Source organism: Macrotis lagotis, chromosome 4 (assembly GCF_037893015.1).
Source record: "Macrotis lagotis isolate mMagLag1 chromosome 4, bilby.v1.9.chrom.fasta, whole genome shotgun sequence".
Classification (NCBI taxonomy): Eukaryota; Metazoa; Chordata; class Mammalia; order Peramelemorphia; family Peramelidae; genus Macrotis; species Macrotis lagotis.
Genome location: NC_133661.1, coordinates 208553275 through 208570743, shown reverse-complemented (window position 1 = coordinate 208570743; position 17469 = coordinate 208553275). Strand labels below are relative to the sequence as shown.

Here is a 17469-nt window from a genome sequence, read left to right as displayed (position 1 = left end):
GTTTGAGGTCAGATTTGAGCTTAGGAAGATGAGTCTAGCACTCTATCCAATGTACCACCTAGCCTTCCCATGAAATACATATAAGAGAACTTATATAGAGATTAGAACTTATGTAGAGCACTATATAGACATAATGACCTGGGGAGATTGGGAAAGACTTCATGTAGGAAGCAATAGTGGTTGAAATGAAACAATAATAATAAACAACTCACATTTACACAATGCTTTTAAATTTCAAAAGTGTTTTACTTACATTATCACATTTATTCTTTTTTTGAATGTTAGTTTATTTTTTCAATTACATGTAAAGATAATTTTCAACATTCATATGTTTAGTATTTTTGAGTATCATATTTTCTACCTCTTTCCTTTCCCTCCCTATTGTCATAATCTGATATAGGTTACACATGTATTATCATGACAAATATATTTCCATATTAGTCATGTTAACATCACACTTATTCTTAACAACTTCATTAATTCAGTATTACTCTTATCTCTATACATGTCTGTACATATGTGTGTATAGTGTGTAAATATATAATGTTCATATTATATATATATATTTTATATGAGTGTATATCTATCTAAATATAAAGAGATAGGAGAGAGAAACAGAGAGAGATAGAGACAGAGAGAGAGAGGAAGAGAGAGAGAGAGAGAGAGAGACCTATATATATATGACTTTTCCTTTTAAATTGTATTTAGAGTCTGTTAAAGAAAGTATGGTGACAACCTTGAAGAGATGTTTAGGAAGAGTTTTCACCTAAAAGCAAAAAAAAATTATTAAATATGTAAGACAAGAATAAGATCATAATCTATCCTAATTCAGGTCTAGTTCTCTTCTGTTTCTGAAAGGGACTGGAATGTAAATGAAAATGCTAGGAATTCTAGTGCATAGCTAACTCTATCACTTTATATGATGCTTTCCATCTCTGAGGTTCTGTTCTCTTATCTCAAAAATAAAGGGGTTGGGAGAGGAGAATTATATTATTTTTAAATCCTCATTGAGTTCTAATATTCCATGGATGAAGGGCCATTATTTCTTTAATTTAAAAAAAAATCATTGATGTGAGCTCCTCATTTTAGAGTGATCAAATTCCAGACACTGAAATTACATCTCAAGGCTTCTTTCTTCACTTAGAGAAATGGCCATATACTGACATTTTTTGAAGTTGTAATTAAAAAGTTACCATCCCTCTGTGGGTGAGCTAATTCATCTTAAATTTAAAGTCACACAAACTCTAATGAAATAAAGTATTTGCTTGGTGCATACACAAAGCAATCTTCTAAACTTAGCTTTTATCTAATGAAAGTTGGCCTTAAAGGTATGATGAAAATGAAAACAGGCACAAGAAGGTTAAGAAAAGTCTGTTTTCAAGGGCACAAACATTCAGTTGCCCATTTGTTCTGATTATCAGATGCAATTTAAAAATTAATCTGAAATGTCTGGGTCATGGATGTTATGAAAGCTTTTTATTGTAATTCTGGACTTATTATCCCATAAAGAAGTCAGCAGTCTTTAGGTAAAATTATAGTTGACAGGAAAATAAAGTTGAGGCCGTATAGGGATGAACATTATATTGCATCACTGTCCATAAAGTTATACATGTTTTTGTGTGCATCTGCCTGTATATGACTTTTCCTTTTAAATTGTATTTAGAATCTGTTAAAGAATGTATCGTGACAACCTTGAAGTCATAGTAGGCTAATGAGGTAGCTGGCTAGTCCAGTAGAAAGAACACTGGACTTGGGGTGGGGGGAAAGACCTCAGATCAAACCCTGCTTCACACAGTGATTACCTATGACTCTAGGCAAGTCACTTAGTCTAACTCTGCCTCCATTTCATCTGCAAAATGGAATAATAATAGCACACACTACATAGGGCTGTTCAAAATTCTCAATCTTAAGTAAGTGTTTTATCTCTTTCTTTTTATCCTCAGGACTTATTACAGTGACTGGTATTTTAGGTGTTTTATGTGTTGAGTGTTTTATGTAAAGTAAGCATTGAAAGAAATATAGCTAAACTAATTCATACTAGCATGTGAATGATTATTATATTAATCAACTCAATGGTACTTTTTTTAAAAAAAGAAGATAACCAGTAATAACACAGACTATTTAATTTGGGTGATTTAAATGCAAATAACAAAGTGGAAAATTTCAGGGAACAAAAGGGAAGCTCCTTTTGGTATAACTTACAAGAAACTGCCTGCCTTTAGTCAATAAAATCATATATGTCTGTATTTATGATACACATATGTATGGGCAGTTAATTGGTGCAGTTTATAGAGCACTAACCTTGGATTCAAGAAGATGGTAATTCGAATCTGGCCTCAGACACTTGCCATTTACTTTCTATGTGATCTTGAGCTAGTCATTTAACCTTGATGGCCTCACATCCAGGGTCATCTTCAGTCGTCTTGATTCACATCTGACCACTAGACCCAGATGGCTCTGGAGGAGAAAGTGAAACTGATAACTTAGCAGAGCACCCCCTCCTTTAAATCCAGTTCACAAGCTTATCATGGCATCCCTCCCTGATGTTGTGGTCTTCTTTGAAAATGAAGGACAAACATTATTATTATACATATATATAATACATATATAAAAATAGAGGATTTTAAATTATTTTGCCATTGTTAATTGGTGACCTAGAACACATTCTAAGGAGACTGTTTTTGTTGTCCTTCAAACTAGGAATTCAGAATGACATTAATAACAATATAAATATGAATTATTATCATATTTATTATTTACTGTTTAAATCCATTTTAGTTCAGAGTAATGTGATCTAAAAATGGCATTTGACAAATGTTCTTTGAAATAAATTTTATACTTGCGTGTATTTTGCCAAGTCTTATCTATAGAATTGTTGCAGTTAGTGGTGACTCAAAATGTACTTTTTTCTGTAGCTTCTTTTTTATTATATACATTTTTATTTTAATTTATGGAATAAAGCAAATATTTCTATAACTACATAATAAAAGATGATTATACATGAAACTGTAAATCTATTATGTAAAACTTGCTATTCATTTTAAATATATCATAAAGTTGTCATATAAATTTATTTTTTTTTCCTTACCCTCCTTTCTCCCCACCCTCACCCCCCCACCATACCCCAGAGATGATGGATCCACAAGTAGTGAGAATGAGCATCTCCTGGTCATTCATCTATGTCTATATAGCAAAGGGGCTCAGCTCAAGCAAGGCAACTTTTCACTCCTTACCTTTTCTGTTTTAAGTAATATAACTAATTTGTCTTTGTCCTGGAAAAAAGAACCTAGTTCAAGTTAGAAGTTTCAGAGCCAGCTTTAGACTTGCTATTTGTCTCTGTACCTATGTGAGTGAACAGAGGATATGAAATCAAAAGAGACCTCAATGATCATCTAGCCTTATACATCTTAACATTTTACAACCAGATACACTAAGGTATAAGATGTTAAGTGACTGTCTGCCTATCTCTCACACCTCTCCCAACCATCCCACCCCTCACAAAAAGCTGTCAAAATAATCTTCTTTAACCCCAAGTCTGACCCTATCACTTCTTGGCTCAGGAGACTCCTAGGATGAAATACAGATGTCTTAACTTGGAAGGTCCTCACAGTTGCCCTCCAACACACTTTCCCAGGCTTCCCTTCATACATTTCAGGTGAAATTGGCTTACTTGCTATTTCTATAATTTAGCATTTCATTCCTAACAAACATATGTGCATCCACAAGCACTAGTTCATTTTACCAAACTTGATCTCAACTATTTAAAGTTAACTTTCAGTCATCTCTCCATTATTTATACTTAATAAAACAATGTGTATATTTCTAGGTTCTTGATTACTTTTACTTACAGAAAATAGAAAAAATAAAATAAACTGAAGTTAGCGCTTTATTTTGTACTACCCCCCCATATCTTAAATAGGTCTTTGTTTTGTAATTCAACAACATATAAAATTCTTTTATGTTGGGGGGGGGTTGTTCAATGTTTCAGTCATTTCTGGCAATTCATGACATGAATTTAGAGTTTTCTTGTCCAAGATACTAAAATGACTTTCCATGTTCATCTTTAGCTCATTTTACAGATGAGGAATTGAGATAGAGTTAAATGACTTGACCAAGGTCACATAGCCAATAAGTGTCTGAGGCCAGATTTAAACTCAGGAAGATGAGTCTTTCTGACTTCAAGTCAGGCATTCTATCTACTACACCATTGAGTTGCATACACTTTGTTCTTATACTAATTTGTATACATACATATTCAGCAAACATACATTAAACATTTTCTCTGTTGGTTTTAAGTCCAACAAATCTGAATTTAAACTGCCTCTGACTCTCATTAGTCTGATAACTTCCCAGAGTCTCAGATAACTGTGTAAGACTTATGTACTAAGCTATATATGTATAGATAGATAGATTATAGATATAGAGATAGAGATTAGATATATATAGATATAGATATAGATATAGATATAGATATAGATATAGATATAGATATAGATATAGATATAGATATAGATATAGATATAGATATAGATATAGATATAGATATAGATGATATGGATATGGATATAGATAGATGGATAGATAGATAGATAGACAGATAGATAGATAGATAGATAGATATACCTTTTAGATAACTCTTGGTGGAAGGAATTTCAAACTTACAAAGAAAGATCAGTATCAGTCTCTGCCCTCAATTAAATTCCACTAAACTGAGCTTGTAAATGCAGAAATAAATGCAAGAAAATTTGAAGAATGAAAAAGCACCATCAAAGGGAACTACCAAGGGCTTTCAGTAGAAAGTGATGCCTGAGCTAGATGATGAAGGAAGCTAAGGATTTTCAAAGGGAGAGGAAGTCAATCTCAGCCTATGAGGACATCTTGTATAAGACACAAAGTGGCAGTTGGAGTGCTGATTTTGACAAATAACTGATGGACCAGATTGACTGGACCAGAATGCGTGGAGGACAGAATGAGAAATAATTGAAGAAAGGAATATTAGGGTCTCTCTACAAAGGGATGTAGATTCCCAGACAGGGAAATTATATTGTATCAAGTATAGCAGGAATGAGAGTGGATTTCTCTCTATTCCTCTGCCCCTTAGTTTTTGAAAATCTGTACCTCCTTTGTTTTCCCCAAGAGGAAGTGGCAAGTATCTGATTTGCTCCAAATTCTTCATCCTCTTGATTCTCTCCACTCCTATCTTTACCTTCCATGCCATGAGAAGTTAATTAAATTGACTTTAGGTTGCTATAAACCTTCACCAAGCTATGGATTTCATTTCACAAACACTGTACAATATACATAGTAGTGTTATTGCAAAAATCTCATCAGCACTAAATCAGTATGTTATTTATGTTCTGTGTTGGTCCTTCCAAATGGTATTTAGTTTGCTTTTTATTCAGTTGTTGCCTATTTTTCATTAATTCTCAATCTGCACATTCAAAGATTAAATGGTACCTTTATACCTATGTTGCATCTTTCAGATTTGCTAACCTCATTGTAGTTTTAAAAAAAAATAAACATACTACACAATTTGGTCTATTACAGAAAGGATGTTTCTTTCCTTTTTTCCCTTGTCATTTGACAGTAAACTTTGTTAGTTATGAAACCAAATCATTTTGTGCATTATATGAGTCACTTGCTATTAGGTTCATTTTTTGTGAAATTGAATTTGTCTTTTTTCTTTCACTGATGGGAATATGAGCTTATTGTTTTGGACTCCTGCTCAAAGGGATTGGAAAATGCTGGTGGCATAACTGGAGGGAATAATTTTATTTCCTTTTACGCCATTTCTGTGTGGGATTCTTGAAGGACAGAAGATTCTTTCCCAGCAGGAGACACTGGCTTTCCCCCTTACTATAGGAAATCTCACACTTCAGCCTCTTTGACACATCACTGACTGTTAGCGAACATGGAGCCACTGTTTACTGCTGCTTCTCGAGTGTTAAACAGCCCTCCACTGCTTTTATTATACCATTAATTGCACTTAATGCAGCTGCATTTCTAGTACACTTGGCTAAGCTCTGAAAATTAAGTAGAGGGTACTTTGTTATAAAATTCACTGTAATGAGCTCTGGTGGGACAGGGTCTGTTAAGTTTGAAATTACCTCAGGCCATTTCCAAAGGACTTTCTAAAATATTTCACGTCTAAAAAAGTTTGAAACTAGATAAATAGCCAAGGAGACTGTTAGAATAGGCAGAGGGGAAACCACATTTCTCCACAGTGCATCTTTGATAAAATATGAATGTTTAGAAGATATATGAAAGCCGTGTTTGGTTTCTGTGTTCTCCTCTGGCTGCAGAAGTAGTTCCTCTCAAAATGTCTTGGTTGTAGGGGGTGTAAGCACCAAGTGTTTGCTTAATACAATGTATATTATACCCAAGTTTTAACTTTTTTGCTTTTTTAATGAAGACCATACATTCAGGAAACCAGAATAAACTCAGAACCCCCTCTGAGTGTATTTAAATCAGTTCAAGAAAGGGTCACTCCTCTTAGAGCCAACCCCCCAAAAGCTGAATTATCTATGCTTTTACTATTAACCAATTACCTTAATGTTATAGCTAAAAACATGTGATGAGTCTGAATTACTTGTATCTATCAAAATAGATAAGTAGAATTGAATGACTCATACTGCCCCAGTGTTCCTTGACCTGAAAGTTGCTGCAATGATTTTTTGGACAAAACATCTCAGTTTGACTAATTTATTGGTTAGGTTTACCAAAGCAGCATTCAAGAAATCCTTGCATACTCATTAGAAATAGATCTGAAATGTATTCTCAGAGGACTCCATTGCAATACACACACACACACACACACACACACACACACACACACACACACACACAGCCTTTCCAAGGATCAGCATCACTGAGCTTTAGATGCACTCATACAAATCAGGTGGAGGATCTTCTAAGATTTTAGTGCGGCAATTTATCTGAGTTTTGTAGTTAAAGTTTGAGCATGAGGTAATTAGAGCCCTCCAAGCTTGAAATTCATGAACCTTTTTTTTATTATTATTTAATAGAGTCGATACAAGCTTGCCCACCTGACTGATGTGAGATATATATTGAGACTGTTTCAAGCCTCCAGACAGAAAGTACTTTTTAAATGATCTGAAATTGGTTTTCTTTTATTTTCAGCTCTTACATGCGTAATCTGGAAATATTGCTGTGTATTACCAACAGTCAGTTAGTAGTCTATTATGCCCATTGGAAATAGTCACCATCAATAGTCAAATACACAGCAGCTATTAAGCACAGGACCTGTGATCCAGACGGGTCTGGCAATAAACATAGAACAAGTGATCAGGTTTGCAGAATAATGGACAGAAGACTCTCGAGTATAATTATTAAGGTCTTTCTTTTCATTTTCCCTTCTTCTACACCTCCTTTCCTTTCCTTCTTCCTTCTTTCTTTCATTCTTTCCTTGCTTCCATTCTTCCTTGCCTCTTCATTCTTTTTCTTTCTTTCTTTCATTTTTCTTTTTTCTTCCTTCCCTTTCTTTCCTTTTCTCCTTCCTTCCTTTTTTACCTTCCTTTCTCCTTCCCTCCTTCTTTCCTCCTGCCTTCCTACCTTTTTCTTTCATAAGAAATTCCTTTAGCCCATTGGGCAGATCCATTATGAAAAAACTATAGGAAGACATGAACAAATCTTACATAAGAGGAAGCCATGGATGAGTTATGCTTGTAATCAAGATCATAAATCCCATTTGAGTTGTATATGTATACATAAGTTTCTACATTCATATGTAAATGCATAGATATACATAAAATATACATATGTAGTTTCAAAAATTTTTTCACACACATGTCCTTGGTGATTATGGGAGGTCAACTCTTTTATACTAATATTTTATAGACAGCAGTATGTATGTATGGATCTAAATTAAAATCTTCTCCAATTTAAGAAAATATCACAAGCTTTTCCGTGTCTAAGGGAAATACCCATATTTCCCAAACTAAATATCAGGACATTTGTTCTAATAAATGATGCTTCTTTTGTAAATTTGGTTAAATCTACATTTTCTGTACTTGAATTTAGGATCTTCTTGGAAAACTTAAAATGTGTGGCATTTGAAAAATTAGTCTTAAAGCTTTAGGTAAGGGCGGCTAGGTGGTGCAGTGAATAGAGCACTGGCCTTGGAGTCAGGAGTACCTGGGTTCAAATCCGACCTCAGACATTTAATAATTACCCAGCCATGTTGCCTTAGGCAAGCCACTTAACCCCATTGCCTTGAAAAATCTAAAAAAACAAAGCTTTAGGCAGTGGTTAGACCGATGATGACTAAAGAAATAGAAAACATATTATTGTATATTAGATATGTTATACCTAACACATTTATAGATCCCCATATATTTATATTCATTTGCATTCATATATATATATATATATATATATATAAAATATGGGGGCTATATTTTTATATGTTTATACACATCACAAAATATTTATTTTATATTCATGCATTTTACATATGTTATATCTCAAATGATCTTCATAATAGCCCTGTGAAGGTGGTGTGATTATTATACAAATTTTACTGACATTGAGAGCCAGGGAAGCTATGTGACTTAACCACAGTCATTCAGCAAGTAAATCTCTGGGGCAAGATTTTTGATCAGATCTTTCTCATCCTGAGTCTAACATCTACTATACCACATGGTCTTTTATCTTTTTTTTATCGTTTTAATCTTTTTGGCTGAAATGCCATCTCTGTCCTGACTCAGCCCCTCTCCTTATATCACTTTTCTCCTTTGAAATTAGTAGAGGGGGTCAGCTAGGTGGCACAGTGTGGATAGAGCACTAGCCCTGGAGTTAGGAGGACCTGAGTTCAAATCCAGCCTCAGACACTTAATATTTGCCCTAGCTGTGTGACTCTGGGCAAGTCACTCTTAACCCCATTGCCTTACATACATACATTAAAAAAAAAGAAATCAATAGAAGGCTGTCAGGCTTACTCTGATAATTCATGATAAGGAACCAAAGTCTAACTATGAAGTTTTAGGATTTTTTAAAGGTTTTAGAATTATTTTCACTACAAATTATGATTTTATTACTTAGATTTGTGCATTAGGCTATGCATATTTCACCTTATATCCAATTTAGTCTCTTTCAAAAAATCTTTAATGACACAATATCCTTAATTTAAAAAAAAATGTTTTTTCTGTATGTAACTCCAGATGCTTTAAATACTTGGCTTATATATCTTCAGCTCAGCAGCTCCTTCTTATTCCACATCATCAAAAGTATTTAGCAAGGACTGATTTGTCTGTGATACTAAATTGAAGAGAGAGTTAAAGGATGCACTCAGTGCTTACACAGACAATATGGGGATGAATTAAGATGAAGGAAAAAACTCCCAGTTCTTTATATGGCACCAGAAGGGACAGGACTGAATATATGTTGTAAAACTAGCTTTTTGAAGATGCCCTTCTTTTTGAAGAGTGAAGTAAGAAATCTACTTAGTGAGTCAAATAAGCTCATAAAACTAACTAAAAGAGTTGAGTTAATCTCCGCAGTATGTTTAATTTTGTGGGTGAAAATAGGGCACCAAGAAATGCTATGAATAAATTGAAGTAAAATAATTGAAAGTGACTCGGGAGAATCACAATGACCTTATATCCCCTATCATATTTTAAAAACACCAAATGTGAACTGCTTGAACTAGGGAATATAACATAGGAAACAAAGAGGAAAAAGTTATGGGGCAGGGAGTGGCTCAATGGGGAAGGGGAAAGAGAAGAGAACTAAGAAGGGAAGGAAGGTATATTTGATGAGAATATGTTCTCTTGCCCTTAAGCACTATTTTCCTGAAATTCTGAATTTTGCTGGTGAAATATTTTTGAATTATAAAATACTTAAAATTGTCACTTTCCATCTAGAAAATCTTCTTAATCAAAGGTAAGAATTCAACTATTAAAGTATTAAGACTGAGAAAATTGGAAAGGGCTCAGAAGATGGTAAGGTTGAAGTTATGACTGGTTATGGATTTCAGAGTTAGAAGGAACCATGGATTCAATCTAGTCTAATTTAGTCATGAAAGAAAATTCCCATCTACAAAATCCCCAATAACCTCTCTTTGAAGACTTCCATTAACGTGAGATAATATTTGCAAAGCTCTCAGTACAATGCCTGGCACATAGCAGATTCTTTTTTTTTTTAGGTTTTTGCAAGGCAGATGGGGTTAAGTGTTGCCCAAGGTCACCCAGCTAGGTAATCATTAAGCGTCTGAGGTTGGATTTGAAATTCAGGTACTCCTGACTCCAGGGCCGGTGCTCTATCCATTGGGCACCTAGCCACCCTCACATAGTAGATTCTTAATAAGAGCTTGTTTCCTTTCTTCCTTCCATTTCTTCTTCCCTCCTCTCCTTCCTCCCTTCTTTTCTTCCTTTCTTTCCTTCTTCCTTCCATCTTTCCTTCATTCTTACCTTCCTTCCTTCCTTCTTCCCTTCCTTCTTCCCTTCTTTCTTTGATACCTTTTCTTCCTTCATCCCTTTTTAATATCCTTCTTACCTCCCCTCTATCCTTCCTTCCTTCTTAGCTTCTTTCCTTCTTTCCTTCTATCCTTCCCTCCTTCCTACCCTCCTTCCTTCTTTCCTTTTTACCTTCCTTCTTTCTTGCTTTCCTTCCTTCCTTCTTTCATTCACTCCTTCTTTCTTTCTTCCTTACTTCTTTCCATGTTTCATAACCTACTACCTCCATAAGTAACCCATTCCACTTTTGGATAATTTTAATTATTAGACCCCCTCCCCTTAAATTGATTCTAAGTCTGCCACTCTCTAGTCTTCACCTTCTGTCTTCTAGAGACAAGCAAATCTACTCCATCTTCTTCAAAAACTTGAAGACAACTATTATATAGGCCCTAAGTCTTCTCATTTCATGACAAAGAACCCTAGTTAATTCAACAAATTCTTGTATAGAATGTTTCAAGTTCTCAATAATTTCAATATTCTAACCTTTCCCTCCAAATATTAACAATCTTATCTATTTAGTTCTTATAAATGGTACCCCAAAGTATCAAAACTCTAAAAGGGGCCAGATCAGTAAAGAGTATCATTTAACTCATGCTTCCATAATTCTGGTCACTTCCACTGCTAATGCAGCTGAAGACCTCATTAGCTATTTTTTTGTTTTCTATACTATGCCATAAATATTAAGTAAGTTAGTAAGTTCCTTTGCCTAAGACCTCAAATCATTTGTAGCATAGTCTGGCACAGAAGAGAACTTCTTGAGTACATAGAGGAAGCTTCCTAAAAATTCCAGACCCCCTTCCTTTCCCAGAGTTGAACTACTTCTCTTCCTAAAGAAGGCTCTCTTGGATCTTTTGTTTCCTCTTATAGTGACATCATTAGCCCTGCAACTAATATTTAATATCTAAGCATAGTAGTCCTGGGTCAGCTGATTTCATCTGAGAGTAGTCAGATTCTTGAGTTAAGGCAGAACATCTGCTTCCTCAATCTGATTGTTTTGTATCCCTGAAATACTTCAAAGACCACCCTCATTCCCATTCAAGTAATATAAATACCTATGCTCTTTCTCACTTTGAGTAATCAAAATTCATGGACTTAATAGCATACTAAGAATCCAGTATTTTTTTTCATTTCCTTTTTGGTAGCTTTTAGAAAAAAAAAGATAAAAAAGTCTAGTGTTTTCTTATTTTAATTTGCATCCAGTTGAATGAAAATAAAGTTTCAGGTAGTTCTTTCCTATTGAGGAGACTGAGTTAATATTGAAATAACTTGGACTTCATTCTCTTCCTAGAGTTAAAGGCAGTCTGTAAATGTACATATACTATCTTCTTCACAAAACTGTTTTAAATATCAATTGAATTAATATTTGTGAAAACATTTTATATTAGCAAAGTATCATATGTACATCAGTGATTACTAATATTCATAACAAACCCTTTCCTTCAACCCCAAATCCAGGTGATTATTAAGACCTTGGATTTTACCTTAGCAATACCTCTTATATATATCCCTTCTTTCACCTGACACTGTAATGCAGATACCCTCATTACCTTCTGTCTGGATGATATTGCAATAGCTTACTGGTTACTCTACCTGAATCTTCTACTCAGCAGTCCAAATTCCCTTCTTAAAGATATGGCCCTGTTACATCATCTAGTTGGTGAACTTCAGTGGTTCCCTATCACATTTAGGATCAAATATAAAATTCTGTTTGGTGTTCAGATCCCTTTATCATCTGCTCCCTTCCTCTGGCATTGTTGTCTTTTTATGATTTATACCTTCTCACCCCCCCCCTTATATTTTGATCCAGTAACACCAGCCTTCTTGTTGTTCCTCAAATATGACTCTCCATTTCCAGACTCTAGACATTTTAGCTGGCTGACCCTCATGCATGACCCTCTTCCCCTCTTTCTGCCTTTTGGGTTCCCTCAATTCCTTCAAGTCCCAGCTAAAAATCCCACCTTCTACAAAAAAGTCTTTCTAATCCCTCTGAATTCTAACACCTTCCCTCTATTAATGATTATATTATAATTTGTTTGTACATAGTTATTTGCATGTTGTCTCTAATATCAGACTGTGAGCTCCTTGAGAATAGGTACTCTTTTTTGTCTTTTTGTCCTAATTCATAACTGGCCATTGGACCCACATGACTCCAGAGTACAAAGTGAGACTAATGACTGCACAGCATCCCCTCACTTAAATCCAATCCACTTGCATGTCGTGGTGTCACGTCCCTGATGTCATGATCTTCTTCCAGGATAAGCAACAATAACAACTATGTGATCTTCCGGAATAAAGTTGAGTTAAGGCAGAACATCTGCTTCCTCAATCTGATTGTTTCGTATCCCTGAAATACTTCAAGAACCACCTTCATTCCCATTCAAGTTATAGAAACAACTATGCTCTTTCTTACTTGAAGTAATCAAAATTCATGGACTTAATAGCATACTAAGAATCCAGTATTTTTTTCATTTCCTTTTTGGTAGATTTTAGGGGGAAAAAATTAAAAAAAAAGGTCTAGTGTTTTCTTATTTTAATTTGCATCCAGTTGAATGAAAAAAAATTCATGTAATTCTTTCCTGTTGAAGAGAGTGAGTTAATATTGAACTAACTTGGACTTCATTCTCTTCCTAGAGTTAAAGGCAGTATATAAATGTACATATACTACTGTATTTGGCATATAATAGATATTTATTAACTGACTGACCTACTGACTTTGGATACAAGAAGGATATAACTCTAAAACTCTAACATCAACAACAATAATAAGAGCAAAAATGTTTTTGAAGGCAATCGGGGAACAACAAAAGTTACAGATAATTCCATCATTGGAATTTGACCAATAGCCTATTTTTTATACTGGAAGGATTAAGAATCTGTCTTGGTGTTACCCAGATAGGAGTAAAGAAAAATTCTCCCTTATCCACAAACTTTTAAAATACTCAGGTTCTAAAATAAGTTTTGTTAAATATATTCTCAAGCATAAGAATCAGGATAGGCTGTGAACTCTAATGATCAATCCTGAAAACCTGGCAAAGGGAAGCAAAAGTCTCAAGGTTTTGCCACCCAAAGGTGTGGTCTTGAACCTTTGATAGTATGTGGAAGCCTGTGTAAATCCAAAAGATGTGGTACATCCCTTATTTATTTTTCCAAGCATTGAATTGGCAGGCAGGACCTTTTGGGGATGGAAAACAGCCTTCTGAAATCACAGCCAGGGTTTTCCTGTTACTTCATAAAACTTAGAGATGGTTTGAGCCTGAATCATCATTACCAGGAGGATAGAGGTGACATTCACAATTGTGAGGAAAGGATGAAGACTTTCCAGAATTGGGGGAAGAGAAGGGAGACTGAAAATGGTTTTAGACATAGAGGTATCACCAGGAAGTCCAAGTAGAGTTGTTTCTGTGTGCAAACTGTGGATCTCCAGTTTGAGATCATATATTTGACCTCCCAAGGCTTTTCACCAAGGTTCATTATACTGTTAACTAGCACTAGATGTGCTGAAAATGCTTCTGGAACAGGCTGGTTAGCCACAGTATCCTATAATATAACATATTTTAGATTTCCTTTTGTGCTCTTCATTCCTTGGCTTGACCTTATCCACTTGGTTTATCCTTTTGTTGCTTCAGTTTTGTTTACTTATTTGTTTGTTTGTTTGGGGGATGGGGATGTTAGTATGAGTGAGTTTCATCTTGATTGAAAATTCCATACCCAGTATCACCAAATTTGAGAAAACTCATAAACTCCTTGAGAGAAAGAGAGAAGGGAGACAGCTGGAAGAGCAGTAAAGATAATTGGCTAGTGGCAAAATCAGTTCTCATCAGAATCCTGGTTCAATTATTCAGTTCAGTTTTGGCAACTGATGTAAATTCCTTTCCTGAAAATGTTGATTGATTGCATAGTTGTACCCACTTCATTTGCAAACCTTCATTATCTCCCTCTCCTTCCCTCTCTCTGTCTGCATCCTGAAAGGAGTAGAAGAGCTTATAATTCCACAAGGTAATTCAGGGAATCAACTAGCTTTGCTTACTGCTTCCTTGGAAATCACTTAGTATGCTGTATCTCTGGGTCAGCATCACATTCTTTCCCTGTCCAATCTTCCATGTACACAGATCCTTATGTGGAAATTATGGTCATTACTTTGGAAGACTGGAAGATAACATTTCAAGGGTCCATGATAGCTCTCCAGATTTGGATCAATTCTGCTTATTTTCCTGGGCTGCTGTGGTTTTGCATGTGTGTGTGTGTGTGTGTGTGTGTGTGTGTGTCTAATTTTCAGACTGGTAACTCCACCTGCATTCATTAAAATACATTTGCTAATTTGTATGGACCTTTCAGTCTGAAAAAAAGCATAATTTATGTGGCACTTTATTTTGTCTACATCATATCCTGAAGGGGTACTCAAGAGAAAAAGAAGAGCAGGCTAGTAACTTTTGGAGAACACAGGCCTTGAGAATGAGAAAAAAGGCAATAACTAGCCTGTTTGGTGATCATTAATAACTGTGTGGGCTTTTGTTTATATAAAATCTGAGGGAGGAACCATAGGGATATTAGAGCTGATTCTGATTTCCAGTGGTGACTGCTGTGTTTACTTACCTAATCAAGTTATGTCTAAAGCCTTCAACTCCTTAAAATAATGCCAGTTACTACTAGAATAGGGTATGAGTGAATCTTTGGAAAGAAAATTCACTGAGTAGTTGCTGACACATTATGAATGACTCTGCCTAAGTATTTGGGAAACATTCACATTGATTAGAGACCTTGATTGGGATCTGACTATTAGTATTTTTCAGTGATATTATGTACCTGAAAGAAGACCTTATGAAAAAGGAATTAGAGATGAAATTCAGTGACATTGCACTTTGTATATCACAATGGAAGAAATAAAAAGGAAACCTCACAGTGATGCTATTAAATGTGGGTGGTCATGAGTTCATTATTATTTTTATTTTTTTAGGTTTTTGCAAGGCAGTGGGGTTAAATGGCTTGCCCATAGCCACACAGCTAGGTCATTATTAAGTGTCTGAGGCCGGATTTTAACCCAGGTACTCCTGACTCCAGGGCCGGTGCTCTATCCACTGTGCAACCTAGCCGCCCATCATGAGTTCATTATAAAAAGCCTTCTTCAATATTGCTTCTTGTTTCTCTAACTGTAGGGGTGATTTTTCATACTCTAGATCTTTCTAGGCTAGAGTTGCTGGACTTGAGAAAGGACTAAATCAGATTCCCATGGTGAATGTTCATTTTCCTTATGGCATGCAGCAGGTGTTTTGAGTCATTAAAAACCTCCTGGTTGAAATTCAATCATTTAAATATACTTATTATGAGAAGGGAACTGTACTAATTAGGTAATGTGAGGGACAAAAACAAAGAAGATAAGTTTTCTCTTCTAAGGAGATATAATTTTTTCAGACATAGATTTAATCTCATAATATTAATAGTATTGGCAAACAGATGAAATATAGTTTCCAATATGGAAGACCTCAATTTGGGATGCTAAGTCTTGGATTGGCTAGATTCAGTATAGACAGAAGTAGTTTAGCATAGCAAGGGAAGCGTAGCCAAATTCTCTTGTCAAGTACCATTTTGTGTAGAATTGTACCCTAGTGTCCCGGAGTAGTGCGTGAAACTAGCTCAACAAAGTATCATTGCAAAGATGTCTAGAAACACTGATGCTGTAGATCAAGGGAAAGAAAAGGCAAGGAGAAAGTGGAAAGCAGATGATTGTGCAATACTGAGTGAGTTAACTACAAATGGAAACTGCAAGGTAGATTTGATTTTAAGGACTCCAATTAGTGCAAGCAACAGTCCTAATGTTAGATGAATATTTAGCTTCCTTTCTCCATAAAGGAAGCTTTATGTTTAGAAACAGCCCTAATGTTAGATGAATATTTGGCTTCCTTTCTCCATGAAAGCACCAGAAATGAAGATATGAATACATAGTTCAAAATGCACAGCTTTATGCATTGGTCAAAAGTGACCATAGAATAAAAGGGAACCACACTTTTTTTGTTTATTCCCTGGGGCAAATCTCCTACACTCACTATCTCATTAAAGCACTTAAGTTGGATCTTCCCCTGTAAGAAAGGATTCCTCTGAAAATATGAAAATATGAAATAAAAGTTGAATGATGAGTATGAGGATGAGAATGAGAATGAAGAGGAAGAGAGAATGGGGGTAGGACTAGTGACAGAGAGAGAGAGAGAGAGAGAGAGAGAGAGAGAGAGAGAGAGAGAGAGAGAGAGAGAGAAGGAGAGAAGAGGGAGAGAGAGAAAGATGGTCAGGGAAAGACAGAAACAGCAAGAGAGAAAGAGATAGAGATGGACAGAAAATCCTAGAGACCTATGAGAGAGATTTTCCTTCTTTCCCTCACAGAAACATATTACCTTGTTTCATGCAGATCCAACATCTCATAGTTCCCTTGACATACTGGTGGCATATGAAAGCCCTGTGGATGGATGGAGCGTTAGATTGGAAGTAATAAGGTTGTGCCTGACTTACCTCAGCATTTGTAGCAGATGTTACAAATGTCATAACATGAACCTTTGGGATCAGATTGGAAAAAAAAATCAAGACAACAGATGTGGACCTCTTCGTTTTACTAGGAAGTGTAGTCTGACACTTAGAACACTACTCTGACTTCATGCTAATATTCAACCCTTTCTTATCGTAACAGTCACTGACACTAACAATTTGTGTGCCACTGAAGTCAGAAGGGTGACAGCAGTATTTTTCCCAAAGGATGTTGGTAGTGGTTTAAAAATATAGAGGCAGAAAAAGTAATGCTTTAAACATTCAACACCCTGAAATTTCCCCTAAAAATTACCTCATGTGTGAATCTTTATGGAAAATCTAATTTTTAATTTTTCTGTTTGTTGTTTTTGTCTTTTGTTTGTTTTGGGTAGGCTATAAATTTCCTACATGATAAAATGCAGGGGTTCCCCCCCACTCTGGCATTCAATATTCCTTCCCAGTTTTATTTCAGATTCATCTCCTTTGT

The 17469-nt window shown here is 35.3% G+C and overlaps 1 protein-coding gene and 1 long non-coding RNA gene across 2 annotated transcripts in view; one reads left to right on the top strand and one right to left on the bottom strand.

The window, feature by feature from the left end:
• The window catches only part of NPAS3 (neuronal PAS domain protein 3), a 1122614-nt gene that overhangs the window by 499082 nt on the left and 606063 nt on the right, over positions 1 to 17469 (top strand).
• LOC141522176 (uncharacterized) lies at positions 653 to 16915 on the bottom strand. The gene is made up of 3 exons (XR_012478147.1): positions 16856 to 16915; positions 2302 to 2457; positions 653 to 766 (listed from the first exon to the last, which is right to left on the bottom strand). It is a non-coding gene; the product is annotated as an uncharacterized LOC141522176 (long non-coding RNA).